This window comes from Symphodus melops (genome assembly GCF_947650265.1).
Source record: "Symphodus melops genome assembly, chromosome: 6".
Taxonomy (NCBI): Eukaryota; Metazoa; Chordata; class Actinopteri; order Labriformes; family Labridae; genus Symphodus; species Symphodus melops.
Window position 1 is genome coordinate 21288042 of NC_136696.1, and position 18032 is coordinate 21306073.

The 18032-nt window shown below is 40.4% G+C and overlaps 1 protein-coding gene across 7 annotated transcripts in view; it reads left to right on the top strand.

Moving 5' to 3' along the window:
• Positions 1-5811: 5811 nt before the first annotated feature.
• LOC306824939 (neuronal cell adhesion molecule-like) overlaps positions 5812-18032 on the top strand; it is a 72702-nt gene continuing 60481 nt past the window's right edge. For 3 of the 7 annotated variants that reach the window (XM_079345357.1, XM_079345362.1, XM_079345359.1), the window contains exon 1: positions 5813-6030. The gene's annotated coding sequence lies outside the window, so the exon portion shown is untranslated. Of the gene's footprint in view, positions 6031-18032 lie in introns of all 7 variants that reach the window. The other 4 variants (XM_079345360.1, XM_079345361.1, XM_079345363.1 and 1 more) reach the window with 2 other exon arrangements.

Sequence of the window (18032 nt, forward strand, 5' to 3'; positions counted from 1 at the left end):
CGGTAATTTGTACTCACAACTGCCTGATTATGTCAACATCGATCTGGACTGATATGCATCCTCATTTCTTGGTTTAATTTACAAGCTGCTTTCATTTGATTAGCTGGAAATTCTGATGAATAAAATAATCTACTGCTGCTAGTGGATGTTTGCTTTACAACTGGAACATATATCCTGGTGTGTAGGTGTGCTAACGTATTGGCTGTATTTTCAGGGAGGAGGTAATTGGAAGGGTCGTCCCTGAGCTGCCTGTCATAAAAGAGTGGAAGGTGAGATGAGATGACTGTGCAAGGCTATGCTCAGACAACTGGGTAACAGCCCTGTCCAGTGATGGATCACATTTCCCTGCAGCATAAACACGGTGCACTGACACAGCTCTCCACCAACTGCTTACACGCATGAAAACACAGAACTGGTTACAGAGGACAAAACAAACCGTGTCAAGTAGGGGCTAAGGAGGAAGCAAAGGGAGGCCATTTTAGCAGGAATTCAGCAGCTTTGCAGAGTAAAAAAGGAAGTAAGTGGAGAATAACTGGATATAGAAATTAGAATATGGTAAACACTTTGATCTGTTGTGTGTTTACCAACTAGAAACACAGATGCCTCACATAAGAGAGCTGCTGTTCTGTGATTTTGTGCAGATTGTTCAGAGGAAGTTTAAACTTCTACTTTTTAATCTAGCAAGTTAAAAATGAGATCTCCCAAATCATAACATTTATCAACAGGGAAATTCAATTATTTGCCCGTGTGGCAGCAACTCATCTATCAGCAGACTAAAAAGTGAACAAGAAATCCTTATGCTCCTCTTCGTTCTGTACTCAGCCTGGGTCGGATGAAAACACACGTGCTAGTATCAGTATTATTTTGGTTGCATTAAATATGATCTTTGTGTTTATGTAATTCTAAATTAAGAGAATTTTTTAGTGAATCCAATTCAATAAAATTAGCCAGTTTTTAGTTGACGAGCACTTCCTGTTATTTTGCACCTTTTTTTCTTTTTCAAAATTAGCAAGCAAAGTGATCCAGAGAGACAGAGACACTGTCGAGGTAAATTATGCATGTAATGTTAATCTAGGCTATAGTGTGATGGTATTGCACCACGATATCAGAAAGATATCACGAGTATTTGCACTAAGAAAACAATTTGAAAGTTGCATTGAAGCAATTGCTGTTAATCTACGGCCAATTTTCAACACTAACATACTGTTTTGATCTAAAACAGTTAAGAACTGCAGTTAGCAATGCATTGTGATGTTCACCCTGACAAAGGCCATAAACAGTATACTGATGGACATGTGCTACACACCAACAAGACCTGCTTCATCAATATGCATTGGATTTTAAAACTACAAATTAGACTCTTATTGATATCTTATTTCATAGATATTGCGGAGGATGTTTGATACAGACAGATCCTCAGTAGCATTAGCTTGTTTAGGTATTTTAACAAGTAATTTATGAGTGAGGCTTAGATTTACATCGTGTAAAAATATTACTTCTGGGCAGTTTTAGTTGTATTTAGATTAAAAAGAATATAGCCAAATGGTGAGAGGACTGACTGACTAACTATTTATCTATCTGGGCTTTAACAATATTCTTAGATAGGTACAGTATAAACATTAAGACTTAAAGAGATAAAGACAGCCGAGTTTAGGCTGCAAATGCTTGTTTGTACTTGTGGCAGAGCTGGCGCAGAGCGAGTGCGGAGCAATGACAAACAGTTCTGCGCTTTTTATGATAATTATATTTAATGATGATAATTCTATTGATGATTATCGCCCATATGTTCCGATATTGACAGCGACAAAGCTCGTCCGTCTCTATCATCTCAGATGTTTTCATGTTTGGTAAGGGTCAGTTATTTAAAAGAAATGTAGGTATTGCATATATTGCATACTGTACATATATAGTTTAAAGCAGACTCTAAACTATGTCTGTTTACTACTCAAAACCTTTTGAGCTGGAATATTTGGCTCACCTTACAGTTTGTTTTTTCAATTTGACAGTAGCAGCATTCATGTTGACATTGCCCTTACAAATAACACTAACTTTATTTCAATCGTTTATAAGTTTGTATTGCCTATTTTATATATCACATTAAAGCATCTTTTAGGCAGTTGTGTGTAGTCTACAGAATAATGAAGTTGTATTCTTAGTCGCACTGATATTATAAATCTTTTCATTGTCTATAGTGTATCTATTGTAAACTGTGTTAATTTGAAGTAACATAAAAGTTCTTTACAGTCGCCGCGACCTCCTACCTCCCCGTCGGCCCTCCATCGTGGGTGTGGGAGGCTGGCAGGTTCAGCGAAGGTTGCCCAAAAAAATCAGAGGGGTATCATCATTATTGCCACTATCATCCCTCGACTGGTTGACATCTTTTATCCAGATCAAGACAAATGCTTGATATATTTATGGCGTCTCTGTTGTCAGCTCTTACCGTGACATCTACTTAATATTTTGGTCTAAATTTGTGTGTTTGTTTATGTGCTTTATTTTAATCTAATCAATTTAAACAGGTTATTCTTTAGCAACTGACTTGAGTTATATTAACTCAACTTTTAATGCCAAGTGCTTTAGGATGTTGGAACTAGTCAAGCAGCAAACAGCTATATACATTGTGTTACTCTGAGGCATTCTCCTCTGTATATACTGAACACCTCATGGAGAAGCAGATTAAATATGGCAGTAAATGTCACAGATTTCACAAATAATGCATCAAGAATGCGCAAGTGAATGATGTTTTAACTCTTTTATCTTGTGCCGTCCATATCAACTATTAGCTAAACTGTTTAAGTTATTTTAACATAGTTCATGATCTGAACTTCCACAGATACTGCAGGGAGCTCTTCTCATCTCTGGATGAATCTGCTTGAAATCTATAAATGATAGCCAGACTCATTAGATTCAGAAGCTTCAACAGTTCGAAGTGTTCTGCTTATTACAGGAAACATCTAAACGTGTATCTGTCACTGTAGACATGTATCTTGCAAAGAGAAGGAACATGTTTGTAACCAAGACGTTTACATCTTCTGAGAGAAGGCATAGAACTTAAATTATTTGTTTTTGAAGGTTAAGAAACATTTCATTAAGTGTGCACATTTCACATCCTCTTTGGTTCAGACACAATATAGTTATCCACTTACACCAAGCATGTTATCCACCTTTTTGTATAGTCAATACACCAAATGTTTAATCTTTCAATAATTACTTCACTCACCTGTCGTGTGTACTCCCTGAACATTTGGTCGGCTATTTTCTTACAGAGTGGATTCATGTTCTGACTCATGCATCAGGAGATCCAGACATCCAAAACGCTGTGCTGTATCAGTGACCATGGCTGTACCTGTCATCGGAAAGAAAGGTCTTTTTAATTGGCTGTTTCTCCAACATACTCTGTTACTGGTTAATGAGGCCTTATCCTGCACAAAGTGATTTCGAATTGATTTCTGGTATAACATTTTGATTACAGTTTTTATCTGTTGTTGACATTGTTGATCATACACAAACAATTCCTCCAGATAACTTGAAAAATGAGCTCTACTTTCTAAAACGCAGGTGCTCCATGTCTGCTCCCTGAGCTGTGTTGACTGGATTCATGACATGTTTGTGCTCCCTGTGTGAAAACAGGGTTAGACAGCCAGCAAAGGCTGCTTCCACTCGATAAAGAACAGTCATAATGTAATTACACAGCAGCACACAGAGAGGAAATGCATCCTCCCCTGATGTAAACACATCTGATCTGATTCATGAACTCGTCCCCCAGCAGTAATCACATCACTAATGTGATTTCTTTTGCACCTACAGGCCAGACCTCCAGACTCTGAATATAAACACGTCTCTCCATCTGATCTGTGTCGGGAACAGATCTTGAGGAGGTTTCTTTTTTTTCTTTTTTCTTACAGGTTCTCTGTGCCCTCTTCTGTATTGTCGTGCTGCTGTTCATCCTTTGGGTGGCTGCTGCTAAATTACACCTCACAGTAAGCTGCAGCAGATAAACCCAGCTCATTAGCACTTAATTAGTTTTGGAGTGAGCTGCAGATATTGAGATAGAATATGCAGTGTTTAATTCCAAAATGTCACTGCGACAAAGGTGAAAAAAAAAGGAATAATACAATACTTATTTTTCTTCATGCTGTAAGTTCTGATTATGAGCCTGCTGATATGTGTTCCTTTTATCATCACGTCATTTCATGGTTGCCTTGCTGCTGTTATAATTTGTTACTGGTTTTCAATAACATAATTAAAAAGAAGACAGGCCAAGTGATGACTCTGTCTTTTCTGAGAAATCGTCACACAATTTGTGAAGTTTTAAATCCCGACAAGCAGAGGACTTCAAGAAACCTCTCCAGTAAGAAGCGTGATAATTGAAGTTACCAGCAGTGAGGAAGAGAAGATGTCTGCTCTGCATTTTACATCTCAGCACAAAGAACCCACATGATTTACTTTGCAACTTTGCAAGTGCTTCACTCTGTCTCAACTGTGCTGTATCCTTGAAACTTCTGGAAATCCCTCAGAGTATTTTACCAATAGTATGCATGAGGGAAATTAAAAGAACATTTTAATGAGATTCAAGAGGTATGCAGACATATCTGGAGGCGGTCTGAAATGAAAGGCTAGGACAATTACAATACTTCCCTGTGTGGTACTATTGGCAGATGTGGGTAAGAATCCCCTAGACTCCTTCAGATGATGATGAGGGAAAACTGGTGCTTTTAACACTAGGGGATTACCTCCAACAAATGACCTTGGCTGCATGTCAACTGTCATGTTTCACTGTCATGGGAGGAAGAGAAATGTTTCATAAAATGATTTAAAGTGAACAGAGAATAGAAGCAAATGAGTTTTGTGTAGAGGAGTAAAGGATTTACCTTTCAAAAGGGTGATTTTTTTTTTAGACTTTGTTTAATTAACTGCACTTTGGCTGATTTCCATAAAAAATATAATCCACAGCACTGTTAATCATCTTGCTTCAAATCTGTGCCACAGCCTAATGTTAGCTAATCTCAGCCAACCAGGCTGTGGATGGCAACTCAAACCAGAAGTCTTGTCTTTTTGCCAAACCAGTCTTATCAGACTAATAACTGCGTCCCTTGCGCCTTACTGTTTGATTCTATGGCTGCAGATGGCTAGCACTGCTAAGCCTGAGATAATGCATGACTGTAACATGCACAGAGAGAGAGAGAGAGAGAGAGAGAGAGAGAGAGAGAGCAGGGCATGACAAGCAGCAGACTTTAGTGAGGGGAAAATGTCACTTTTTAAGTCACATGGCCTCTATTCAGCAGGGTTTTGCTTGATCCCACATGATGCTACTGTATGAGTGCAATCCTGCTTGTAGACTCGAATGATGACGTAGCAGGGCATTCAAATATTTGTATTAGCTTGGATGACGTTCCCTGTTTAAGGTTACAACTCTTTTATGTTGGACTAATTGCAGTCTTGGTTTGTTTTCGTTTGGAACTATTTAAGTTTTTTTTGCAAGTTCGATTAATGAAATAGTGTGGATATTAAACCTTTATCCACGTTTATTAGATTTAAAAATAATACAAAGACAAATTTAAAAAGCCACTCCCTGCTGATAAAAAAGCAGGACAGAAGCATTGGTGTGCATTTACAAAACAACTTTTGGATTTTTTTTTATCCTCAAAAAAACCCACCAGCTGTTGTCCATCTGTGGTTTTGAGCCTTTAGAGAGCTGAAGCACTATAACCGTGTCTATTTGGATAACAATTTGCTGGAATTGTTTCGTGTCTCGAGGCCGCCATACATCGGCAGCGGCGCTGCAGCTCGCGCAGTGGGCGTGCGCACGCCCCGGAGTGATGCTGCGCGCCCCCGCCTGCGTGTGTGCGTGTGTGTTTGTGTGAAGTGGTGGGAGAGAGGACCAGTGACTGTGGCTGAGGAGACAAGTGCGGGAGGGCTCGGCGCCGATGAAGAAGGACTCCACGTAAATAAACACGGCGTAGCTCCAACGCAGGGGACTTAAGACACAGAAGAGGCTTCGTGTTTGGCTCCGCTGAGGGAGGAGGTAAGGTGAGCGGAATGATACCGATCCTAATAACACGTGCTGTGCAGCTTTGCAGTTTCTCTGTCAGGAGTTTGTGGAGAGTGATGCTGGGAGGCTGACAGAGAGGGACCTGTTTTCTTTAGCCTCCAGCTTTTTTTGACGCTGAGACAAGAGGTTGTTTTCAAAAATATGCATTCAACGACAAAATGCATCTTTACGCTTGAGCCTGCAGCTTTTCGTTTATACAACAAGCATGCGCATGTGACAGTCAAATCAAGGCTTGAGTATAGTGCGTGTCTCTAAGGATGCTGGGAGAAATCACTGTCACTTGCCCTCATTCTGAACCTGTCATATGATCGGTCCTTTGCTTCACATTTCCAGACTGATAAGCGAATAGACAGACGTAGATCTAGTGTTTTTAACTTGTTTTTTTTCTCCTCCTCTCTTGATGAAATTGCTGCCCCCACCCCCACAAAATCCCTCATGTTCTATAAGCTGATTTGCTCCCCACATGTTTAATTCCCTCCATATTTTCATGACAACTCCGTCTCGTTTTGTCTGACCACTCAATTTGTTTAGTCCCATTTCCCCTTTTATCATCACACTCAATCTGATGGTGATAGGCCCTCAGAGACTCACCGACTGTACTGTACATCTCATCCCATGCCATTGATTATACAAGCCAAAACAAGTACTGTTCTGGAAAAATAGAAGAAGAGAAAACACCACATTCCCACCCAAATCCTCTACTTACAACCCCCTCCTCCTCCCTCTGTCTTGGTCAAAGCTTCGGTCAAGGGGGGAACTCACCATCATGCAACAACACAACACCCCCCCACCCCTCCTTTCTCATCTGCAGACACTCTCTCTCTCTCATACAAACATGCAGGGGCTGCACACTTTCCCTGCTTGCTCACATAGCCAAATTAATGCAATGCTAATGACCCTATGCTTTATTGTCTACTCTTACTACTCAATGAAAGGGCTGACACACTTTCTAGTAATGTTTATTCGCTCCAGGCAGACTATTGTTAATCTGTGTAAGAAGATAACAATATCCCCCAATCCCTGCCTTATGGCCAGTTTTCATTGATATAGAAATAGGCGGTAAACTGTTTGACACCAATTCACGTATGCATGTCCTGGACTGTTTTTTTTGTGTGCCCTTTTTCTCGTCTTCTCAGTCATCTCGCTAAGTCAGGAAGTAGCCTGAGCACCGGAGATCTCATCTGCAAGGACATTTCAGGCTCATTTTGACCAACATGGAGAAATCAGGGACAAGATAGTGACCTACATTGTGCTGCCATCTTTACTTTCACCCTCAGCACAAACGGCACAAGGAGAGATTTGCATAACTAAGGGATTATCATGACACACGTTGGCTGGAGTTATTGTGCAAAACACCAGTCAGTCACACACACACACCGCTGACCTAAAACCAACCAGTGGCGGGCATCTCCAGGCTGAGGGGGCTATGGGAAAAGCTTGGGTGTTGGAGGGAAAATGCCACTTATTTCACCCCGTGGGCCGCAGAAACACGTTGACTATTCTGTGAAGAATGGATCAACGCTCCTCTGTGAGCTGCCGTCTGTGGCTTTGTGAACTCCGCCAACCACAGGATGGGACAAAGTGTCTCATGGACAGACAAGGTTGCTGTGTGTCACTTGCGCTGATGTTGATGACATCATTTCTCAGAGGAACCCTGTTCAACCTGAGAGGCTGAGTTTTGTGAATTGTTTTTACCGATAAAATGTCTCTTTGATGTAGGCAAAGATGAGAACATCAGAATGATTTCAACAGACTGCAGGTCAGGCCAGAGAATGGGACTGTTGAAGCAGACAGGCTGTATGAAAGAAGACATTTCTATGGAGTAGAAAGACCAACCTTTGAAATATAACTTTGGTATATTTGGCAAATGTTGCTCTCTCTCTCTCTCTCTCTCTCTCTCTCTCAAGGAATCAAGGAACTTCCATCACCATAAGCTGTGGGAAATTGTCAACTGCGCATTTTCATTGATACACAGAAAACCTGTCGACAGGTTAATCAATAATGAAGGCTTTATCAATAGTTTCAGCAGTCGATTGGTTTATAACAAGCCAACAGTTTAGTGAGCTCATCTCAACCACTCTGTTCAAGGTTACATCTGAAGTTGGATTGCCACAGCTTAGTGGTAAACTGAGTGATGAGCTACATGTGTTTAGGTCGAGGTTGAACTACTGTGCCGGTCTGTGAATCATAATGGACAATTATGTCAATGTATCAAGGAATGCTTGTATTTCCTCTCGCTATTATGCTTGGAGTTTGTGTAAAATCCCTCTTTGTGACAAACTGCACATAATTGATTGATGCCGTGAACTGAATCTCAATCTCTCATTAAACTACTCCGTAGCGCGTCACTACTGGTCGGATGTTAGGAACCTAAATTACAAATCATGAAGTCTACTCTCATTTTCCTTTTCTGAAGTTCTGCAGTAATTTGTTTTGGAGAGCGGCAGCGATGTCATCACAGCTCTCTCCAGCTGATAGACTGAATGATTGTGTTCTTCAGATGTGTGCGCTCGTCCTGAGTAGAAGCAACGGTGAATAGAAGCGCTATGTGCTGCTCAGCTGTGATGAGGCTGAGTCTCTGGGGTCCATGACTATCTATTAGTGTCAACGCAATGAGAGAGTCTTGTCCCAGTGGGCCAGTCACACACAGCAGTACAGCACAGCGACATGGCCTGGACCTCCTTGTCACTGGCATGTTCATCTCATTTTGGGACTGATGAGCCCCTCATTAGACTACCACTGAGGGAACAGGGTCCCCACCTCCCCCCTTCCTGCTTCACGGCTGCTCGAACACTCGCCTTTGTTGTAATTTGGAGAAATGTATGCAGAGGCACAGGAGTATATGCAAAGAAGGACATGCATGTTCATTACATACACACACACACACACGTGCACGCACACAGACACACACTCACACACAGGTTTCACTTTCTCTGTGTGTGAGTTGGGTCTGGATGGTTGCAAGCTGGTGGGTGCAATTAGAGTTTCACACTCAGTTAGGCAGCAGCTCTAATGGGGATCGACACGTTCCTGCGAATCCTCTCCATACAGCCACAACTGTTGCTGTTTACATACCAGACCTGTATCATATTATCAAGAGTGGATGGTGACAGGTGAGGAAGAAAAATGAGGTTGCTTATGTGTTGCGCAAAGTTAGATTCAGACTGATCGATCAAATAATTAGATACAGTACAAAGACTTGGTGGCACTATTTTTTTTCTGCAGCAACAGATTGTATTTGGTGTTGTTTTTAGTTACAACAAAGTAGTTTCTTCTAATTGTGAGGTGATAGGGTATGTCATATTCAAATGAAAATATCTTGTTATTATTGCAAAAAAAACGTCTTATTTAATTATGACAATAATTCAACAATCACCATATAATGTGATAGTGATCGAAGGTTTCTTAAACCGTGGTTGCTGCGATAAGCTTTGATGAGTTCCTCAAGTTTGCTATTTGAAGATGGACAAACTAAATCAACAAAGAGAAATGGAATTGAATGAAAAACACAGAAATAATCCTATTTTGTTCAGATGGTTTCAAAGCTTTAGGTTGTATCCTTAGTAGAGCTGAAAATATTTGCTGTTTCACTGATAGGCTGATCAATGGAAATTTCAGTTCGCATTAAATGAGTTGTTTTTTGAAAACCAAAATGACCACAATGTTTTGCTTATCTTCTAATATTTAATTAGCTGTCTTTTGCATTATAAGGAGTTTTTTTCCCCCCAACTGGTCAGACAAATCAAACAATTTTAAATTGTGGATCAGTTCTTTCTTTGAGGTCGATTTTTCTCTTCTATGACTTTGAAAGTAAAAAAAAAAAAAGACCATGCATGATAATCATCATGTAAATTCTTAATGAAAAAGCTCCCTCAAGCTTAATTTATCACAGATTTTGTATTGTTCAAATGTGATCGCTGTAATGTTACACTGTAGGCTGTGTTATTTCGGGAAGCAGGTAAAGTGGACAGATGGTGTTTTAGTAGCGGTCAGTGCTGATGTCCCTTGACGGCCCACTGTGACCAAATCATCCTTCCTGAGCTTCACACCATGACAGTCATCAAGCTCAATCACTCACTGTTGCCTAGGGAACGCTACTATTACCGCCCATGTCATGTTATTACAGCCCTTAGTGAGAACAAAGCATTTAGAGATGCTCTTTTCTGTCCAACCCCACTAGCAGGGAATGACAGTAAAGCGCCCCTCTTTTGAAGTGGGAGGTTGGGATAATGGAGCATAATGTGGTGGGTCTAACGTTCCTTCTATACCCTCAGTAGAGTACCTGACAGGTTAACTTTCTCCATGTACCACTAGATCTGACTCCCAGTCAACTTCAATTTCAGTGCCTGCATACGTACCAATAAAGATGAGTCTTGAGATGTGTTTTTTCTGAATCTCCCTAAGATGATCTGAAGTGGAGGGAGGGACGGGAAAAGTGGGACTGTTTGGAGGCTCTCAGGGTTGCAGGAGGGAGGAGGGGTGGATTGTGTACCTCGGTTGACGCTGAGAAGGGGCAGGGGGAACAAAAGGGGTCTGTATTCTCTGTCTGTACTAGCAGGCGGCTGTTCTCATCTCGTTCTTTTTTTTTTTTTTGCAGGGGGGGGGGGGGGCGATGCAGGGGTTATGTCTGAGGAGATCCCCAAAAGAAGCTTGGGTGTTTGAGTTTCTGTTTGAACACACAGTAGTTCCTGCTAAATAGAGCTGGGGAGGCAGTTCTTGCTACCGCACAAGTGCCTCGGGCCTGTTAAAGCACTGGCCAGCTTTGAATGGGCAGCAGATGTTGGAGGGGTGGTTGGTGGCCTAGTGGCAGCACATTACAAGGACCACTGCTTCCCTATCCTGTCCTGAAAACAACAGGAGGTGGGCAGTGCTCCACTGACAGGGAGTAGGCTCGCCAAAATTAAAGAGAATTCAGTAAGAGTGTGCACTTGAATGCTCTTTATACTGTTTCAAGCCTCCATCTTCTTCCTATTTGCATAGCGCTTAAATAAAAACTCTGCCCAACATCCCACTTTCTGTTGGCACTGCGATGCAGCCCACTTGTGGTGTCTAATAGCACAACAAATACGTCTCCAAAGCTCTTATTCTGCTCAGAACATCCAAGATTTAAAGCCGTTGCCTTGCCAAGAATTCCACCACAAGCCTTACAACTCTCACCAGCCTGTTGTTCAACGCGGCATCTTGTGCAGTTGTTGAACCGAGGTTCTGCAGAGATAAGCAGGACGAAGGCGTAGATTATCTTTGTCGCCACAGCCCATGATGCAACAGTGATTGAATCAACAGGAAAGATGGGGGACACTTAGCTGTCAGCTCATGAATAAAGTTGACATGGAAACACAAAGTGGCTTTGCTATGGCTCAGGAGGCTCTCTGACCTCGAGGTCTTATTTAGGCCATGCCTTCAAATGCCCTTACCTCCCCACTCCACCCCCAACCCCCCCCCCTAACACACCCCAACCAAGGGTAGGACACCATGTTAGCAGCTCAGCAGCCACCACTGAAGGACCCTTAATCCAAGTGGGATGACAGCTTGGCTCTGGATGCTGTTTCTGTGGCGCTGAAACCAATGGGCTTTTCTTTCCCTCTTTTTCATCCTTTAAACCCCCCAAATGCAGCCACAGGATTCCTGGGAAAAAAATCTCTGGGGAGACAAAGGAATGGGATGGTAAACAAATCCAAGTGTAGATCTGAGATTCCTCCATTCATTAGAAGATAAATGTGCATGTCCTTTGAGAAATCAAAAGCACGGAATACAATACGACCATGGCTGCTTTGTCTATTTTATTTGTCCCTGTGCCACGTGTTGTGCTAGAAACATAATCTATACCCAGATCATCTTTGTCCAGGCTTCAAAATGATTAGGGAAGATTGAGGTCAGGAAACCATTAGAATCATAAAAATTTGCTGTCATACCAAATCCTTTTTCTGTCCTCTCTACAAATCAGCAGAGCCACTCAATGAACACATGCGGGAGGAGGTCTAAACAGCCCTGTAGCTCCCATTAATATTACAATGAGTATCTGACATGTTTACCAGTAGACTGAGTCACTCTGTCAGGCAGCTATAAGGCATGCCTTCTTATTAACACTTGGAACAGTCAGAACAATGAAAATGTTAAACTTTTTTTTTTCTTGCTTTAGTTTTATTGTAAATGAGTATTTAAATGGTATTTTGAGGTAAGGCTCTGGCTCTGTAAGGCTCTGGTTTGGCTCAATTGGTGGAGCAAGTGCCCAATGAACTGAGGCTACAGTCCTCATCGCCCTGGTTGCAGGTTTGACTCCCGATCCTTACGCCCAATCCTTACTTGCCTCAAATACTGCTAAAAATATGGGGTATCTGGTTTCCTTGAGAAGGCCAGTTAATGAATTAACCATTCACCAAAACAAATATGCCCAAAAAAGTAAATGGTTTGAGGGGAATTTTAATTAAAAAATAAAAAAGCAGCAGTGTGTGGCGAGCAGAGTATAATATTCCCATAGCAAATCTAGGAAAATGCTGTTTTCCAACTGATATAATTCATATAATAATAGAATATAATTGCTCATAAAAGGTCAACAGGAAAAAAAGTATATCAAACAGATCTACAGGAAAAAACCCGAGCTGGGTTTTTGTACTGCAAACTTTAGTGCATTGTTAGATTTGCATTTTATTTTACCTCCAATAAAACAGCAAAGAATACCAAACTGGTTTCAGCATTTCCAGGACTGCCTTTTAAACGGGAAGAAAATTTGTTTTAGATTGGATTTATGATTAAAAACTCAAGAACAACCACCAGTGTGTTGGCTGTGCTAAAAGTCTATGCAAGAGCCATTTAGACTAAATTAGAATAGAGTGTGATAGGTTATTTTGAAACACGTCCAGATATTTAAGTATTAAATCCAGACAATGCATTTTTGGTAAAGACATGAAGTAATATGATCACGTATACAGTAACACATTAATATACACATACACATTACATTGACATTGTGTATTGTGCAGTCTGATGCCGAGTTCACTGAAGACAGGAAGAAGTTTTCCTTCCAAAGAAAAGCATTTACGCAATAGCAAAGTCATTAAGTTGTCAAGTGTATGATGGATTCATGCTGTTGTTGTATAACCATTATGTCAATGAGGTAATCAGGTTATCGGATGCGGGGAAAAACTAACTATAGGATAATTAATGTGAGTGACAGATAACCTTGCTCATGTTAAAACAGGAGGTCAAGATTTGATTGGAGACGAGTGTTAATGGGATCCACCAGGAGAAAAGAAAAGCATAGTACACGTACATTAAGATCATGTATGTGTGTACTGTTCAGTTCTGGACTCGGCAGACCTAGTGCTCATTGTTTAATCATTCGGTTTTTACATTTGATTAGTAAAGAAATATCCTTGCCGTGAATAAGGTCGTCTCCTTGAATTCATTTAAGATACCACACAAGCAACAGAATAGCAATAGTATAACCTTTTGTAGTTAGTCCTTTTCTGGTTTCTCAGAAACAAGGCAACTTTTGGAGCTGGAGGAATGTAATTGTCACTAAGATAATTCCTTGCTGGCGGCTAGCTGTGCCCGGCTGTGAGCAGAGGGGAGGATGGACAAATGGCAACTTCATTTATCAGGATCTCCTCTGAGGCAGGCTGGCCTGATAACCCAATCAAACGTCTAGTGTGGCTGAGAGCTGTCTGGGCCAGTGTGCTGATTTTTTTCAGTGTTTGTCTCTGTCTGTGTGGAAATATCAATGAGTCTTTGTCAGTGTGTGCCATGGTTAACTGCTAAAGCCCTATGGTGTTGAACCCAAAGTAAAAAATAACCTATATTCTCTAAGTTAATTTATTTTTTTGCAGGAGGAAATGTCTCTCTAATATTTAACCCACAAGTGCAGCATTGTATTTTTGGCTCTTTGAGATGAATGGCATTCCTTTTGTTGGTTTTAGTTGGTATTGTACTGGCAGTGGTTGAAAAGTTTCTGGTCTGAAGGAGACCTAATGCTTGGGTCTTCAAGGTTGACTGGTTCTGGGCCTCTCAGGGCTTGAGGCACAATGACTACATCTCTGTATGAGTGGAGCCATGGTGGATGTGTTACTCAAAAGGGTTACTGCATCTGAGAGAGCACGCCTCCACAGATCCTGTGGGAGAAAAATAGGACACTTTAACTCACTGGTCATTTGTGATGTGTCACTGAGATGGAATTCATATAGCTGCTGGTTTTGAAGTATGTGAATTTTGATTGTAGCTGACATTTTGGGGTATGCAGGAGGCTAAGCTTAAGGTCAAGGGGCACTCTTTTGATGTTTACCAATGCTTTCATGAAATGTGAATGGTGTCAAGTAATATATTACATTTTTAATGTAACCACTCCCATGTTATATTCATTTTGTCTGCTCTATGAGCTTTACTAAATTCTGCATCTGAGGCTTTTACATAATTGTTTGAGCTGCTATCTCCCTCAACATCTTCATTCCTCATGATTGGTTGATAATGATTAAAAATGTCGTTTTAATCCATTGCCAGCTTCAGAGGTCATGATATTCAGAGTGCTTATAGTATTTTTAAAACCTGTTTTATAATCCCAGCTCGTAGCCATGTGATTTAAATAAAGGAGCAGTCACTGCCCTCAGAGCAGATTATACTCTGATCTCTACCACAGTCTGTCTCTGCCTCTCTCGATTCCTTTCATTATATTTTTTCCATCCGTATAGATTTGCTAACATGGCTTCTGCTAAGTGTTTGTAAAGTCTAAGAAATGTCTTATCATCTGTGATGTTTGCTTACTGTAAACATAAAGTTATTTAAGCAGCAAAAGCTGAAGCTTGACTCCCAAAAAATTGTAGTTTAAGAGGGGCAAGCAATATATCAATTTGCCTAAATATAACTTCCAATACTATATCCCATGTAAAGACAAATATGATGTTAATTTAATTTTTGCGGATACAAGAAGTAATATTTTCGCTGAGTTTCCATGCTCAAAATTACTATCCTTGTGTCGTGCTAACCTTGCTCATATCATTGTCCTTTTTATTTAAGATTTGTGTCTTTTGATGTAATTGAAAACTACGAGGCTAACTAGTTCTTTAAATGGCATTTTGATCAAGTGGTGACAACCACTGCTCTTTTCCAAATATTGATTGATAACATTAGGAATCATTTCGTATGAAAGTTTGTGTGTATTACCATGTGCAGAACAAATAAAATGAAATAAATAAACCCTCCCCTCTTTAATGGTAACAAGCTACGGTTAGATTTGTCACTGAGCTACATACACTATCATTTAGCTACAGTTAGTTATTCACAGGCTGAATTTTTAGGCCTATTTATTAACTATGTTAGAGTATATCTGTGTAATAACTGTTAAATAAGTTAACCTTATAACTAAATTATGTTAAGACAATGATCTAACTAATCTGTTTACTGTACATTGCATTTACTCCAAAAAGGTTCTGTTACCATTATCGGTTTGTACATTAGGGTTAAAAATGAGTTGGTAAACTACATATTTATGCTGATTTAACAAGAGACCTGAGGCAAATTGTACCATTAATTATATCCATGCATATATTATGAATTAAAAGATTCATGTTTTCCAATGTTGCCTTTAAATGTTGGCGTTGTTCACCAATGGCGTTTAGACTCGACGGATAGGGGAACTACAAGGAGGTCGCTCTGATTGGATTTTCCATGGTCATCGGCAGTGAAAAAAAAATCTAATTAAGCCTTCGGCATCCCAAGTCAAACTCCCCAGGATTACCCTGGCCCTGCACCCAAAACCAGACCCTGGGAGAGAGTGATAACTAGACTCCCATAATCTGAAGCGAGAGTAAAGGGGGTGGGTGATGAAACCGTTGCAAAACCAAATCTACCAAACCAAACCGCAGGGTAGCTGACATCAGCACAGGTTAAGGAGTATATTTGCCATGTCATCCGAGAAGAAGTGATCGATATCAAGTGAATTAAGTTAAAAGTTAACATAACAGTTTGAGATTTACCCAAAAGGATGCTGTGTAAATGTGTCCGACTTCGCAGCAAAAATAGTGCACTTAGCTTCAGTAAAGTCAGTGTGTTTTGGAGAGATAAACATAGAAAAAACTGATTTCATGGAGAGTTTCATCCGTATTGCTCTCAATCCCCCTCCGCTTTGAAGTCAAATTAGAAGTGTGTCTGTATTGGTGGAAAAAAAACAGACAGATTATAAAACAGAAAACATGCACTGAAGAGCATTTAAACCCCGCCTCCTCTCCCTCAAATCTGCCTTTGAGACAAAATAAAAAAGCATCTTAAGTATCTTTCCTTTTGTCCCAACTTTAGCATGTGGGTTGGAAGTGGTTTCTGAATTTTAGGGTTTGCTTTTTACTCATTCTTTTGTTACTGAGTCCATTGAGTTAAAGTACATCTTTACTGGTGTCATTGCTTTTTAAAAGTCCCTGAAAGAGTCCATTTGTGAGAAAAGTCACTCACAACAGGAGACCACTATTGATAAGGTGATTGCTTAAAGTAAGTAGGGGTGAAGGCAAAAGAGGTGAGGAGGGTGAGGGGTCACTTTGGGGTGAGAGACAGGGAAAAAACAGCGAGCAGGACATGCTCTCCCTCGCAACAGGATGCAGTCAAGTCTGAAATATAGCTCTTTTGATCAGGGAAAGAATGCACCTGCTGGAGCCCTGAGGATATGTCTTTTCCCCATGTGGCCTTTCTCATGTCTCCATGCAACCTGTACCCATGTGGGTCAGGGTTCTAGTATTATCATTGTTGGACTGATTTAACTTAGACAATTGCCTCTTTGTCACACTGTAAAAGTTTGAAATTTAATAATAATAATACATTAATTTTATACAGCGCTTTTCTAAATACTCAAAAAAAGTTGTTGTCATTGTTTCTTTCCCTCTCATAGGATTTGACTGTTTGTGAGATGGTTTTTACAGTCTACAATCAAAGTGCAGCCAGACTGAAAGCCCAATATGCTCCTTTGGCCTCCAAACAAAAGCCCCCAAATTGGTTTTTCATTTGCTGTGTTTATGTAAGCAGTGAGTCAGCCGAATTGGGATTTTTGGATATGAATTTCGAGTAGAGGCGTAGCATTGACAGCAAAGACAAGGCCCTTTTTTTTGACAGCCCAGTTGATTTTTTTCTTTCAAATGGCTGGTTTAGAGGATAAAAAGAAGAGTCCTAAATCAAATCTATGAGTGATCCAATGCAACGCTGATGGAGGTCCATTTATGCCCATATTGTCTGGTGAAACCATCCTTTTTTATCCCTTTAACTCATATTGTGTGGAATTCAAGCAAGAAGCTGGCAACAGAAAAGGCACCCGGGACAGATCGTCATACCCCTTCAGTTTGATTGACACAAGCTCTTCTTTTTTCACATCAGACATGGTGGAATGGTATGAAAGTGGCTCTTTAACATAACATTGGACAATTGCATGCCTAACCTCTTTCATTCAGCACTGGGCCTCTGTGAATTCAATCTGGAGCAAACTCAACATATCTGTGTTTTGTGATGCTAAAATTAGCAGAATCTGAGGCATGTGCTTGATATGGAAATAAGGCAGGGAAAGTGTGTTTGAGTTCCAGCGTTTCAATTTAACATAGATGTCTGCCAGTATTGGCCCTTTAATTTGACTTATTGATTTGCAACAGTTCCCACAATTTATCAATCACACCCAGATATATTTAAATTAGCCACATGGGAGGAATAGAATAGAAAGATCTATAACTATGGAGGAATTGCTTTATCATGTTACACCTAGAAAAAGCTGAGCTGATGCTAGCACTTGCTTAGCTAGCACACCCTCATGAGGTTCTTTAACCTCCTTACCGGAAAGCTACTTCACTGTCTTCAGTGTTAACTTCATGTATTAACTAAACTAAACTGATTCCTGGCATCTTACTATAGTATTGAAAAAAAGTCAAATACATTTGTCTGTGTAAAATACGGTTTCACATTACATTATAAAGGCTGTTTTGGGGCTAATAAATTATAATATTGGACCAGTCCATTTCCTAAC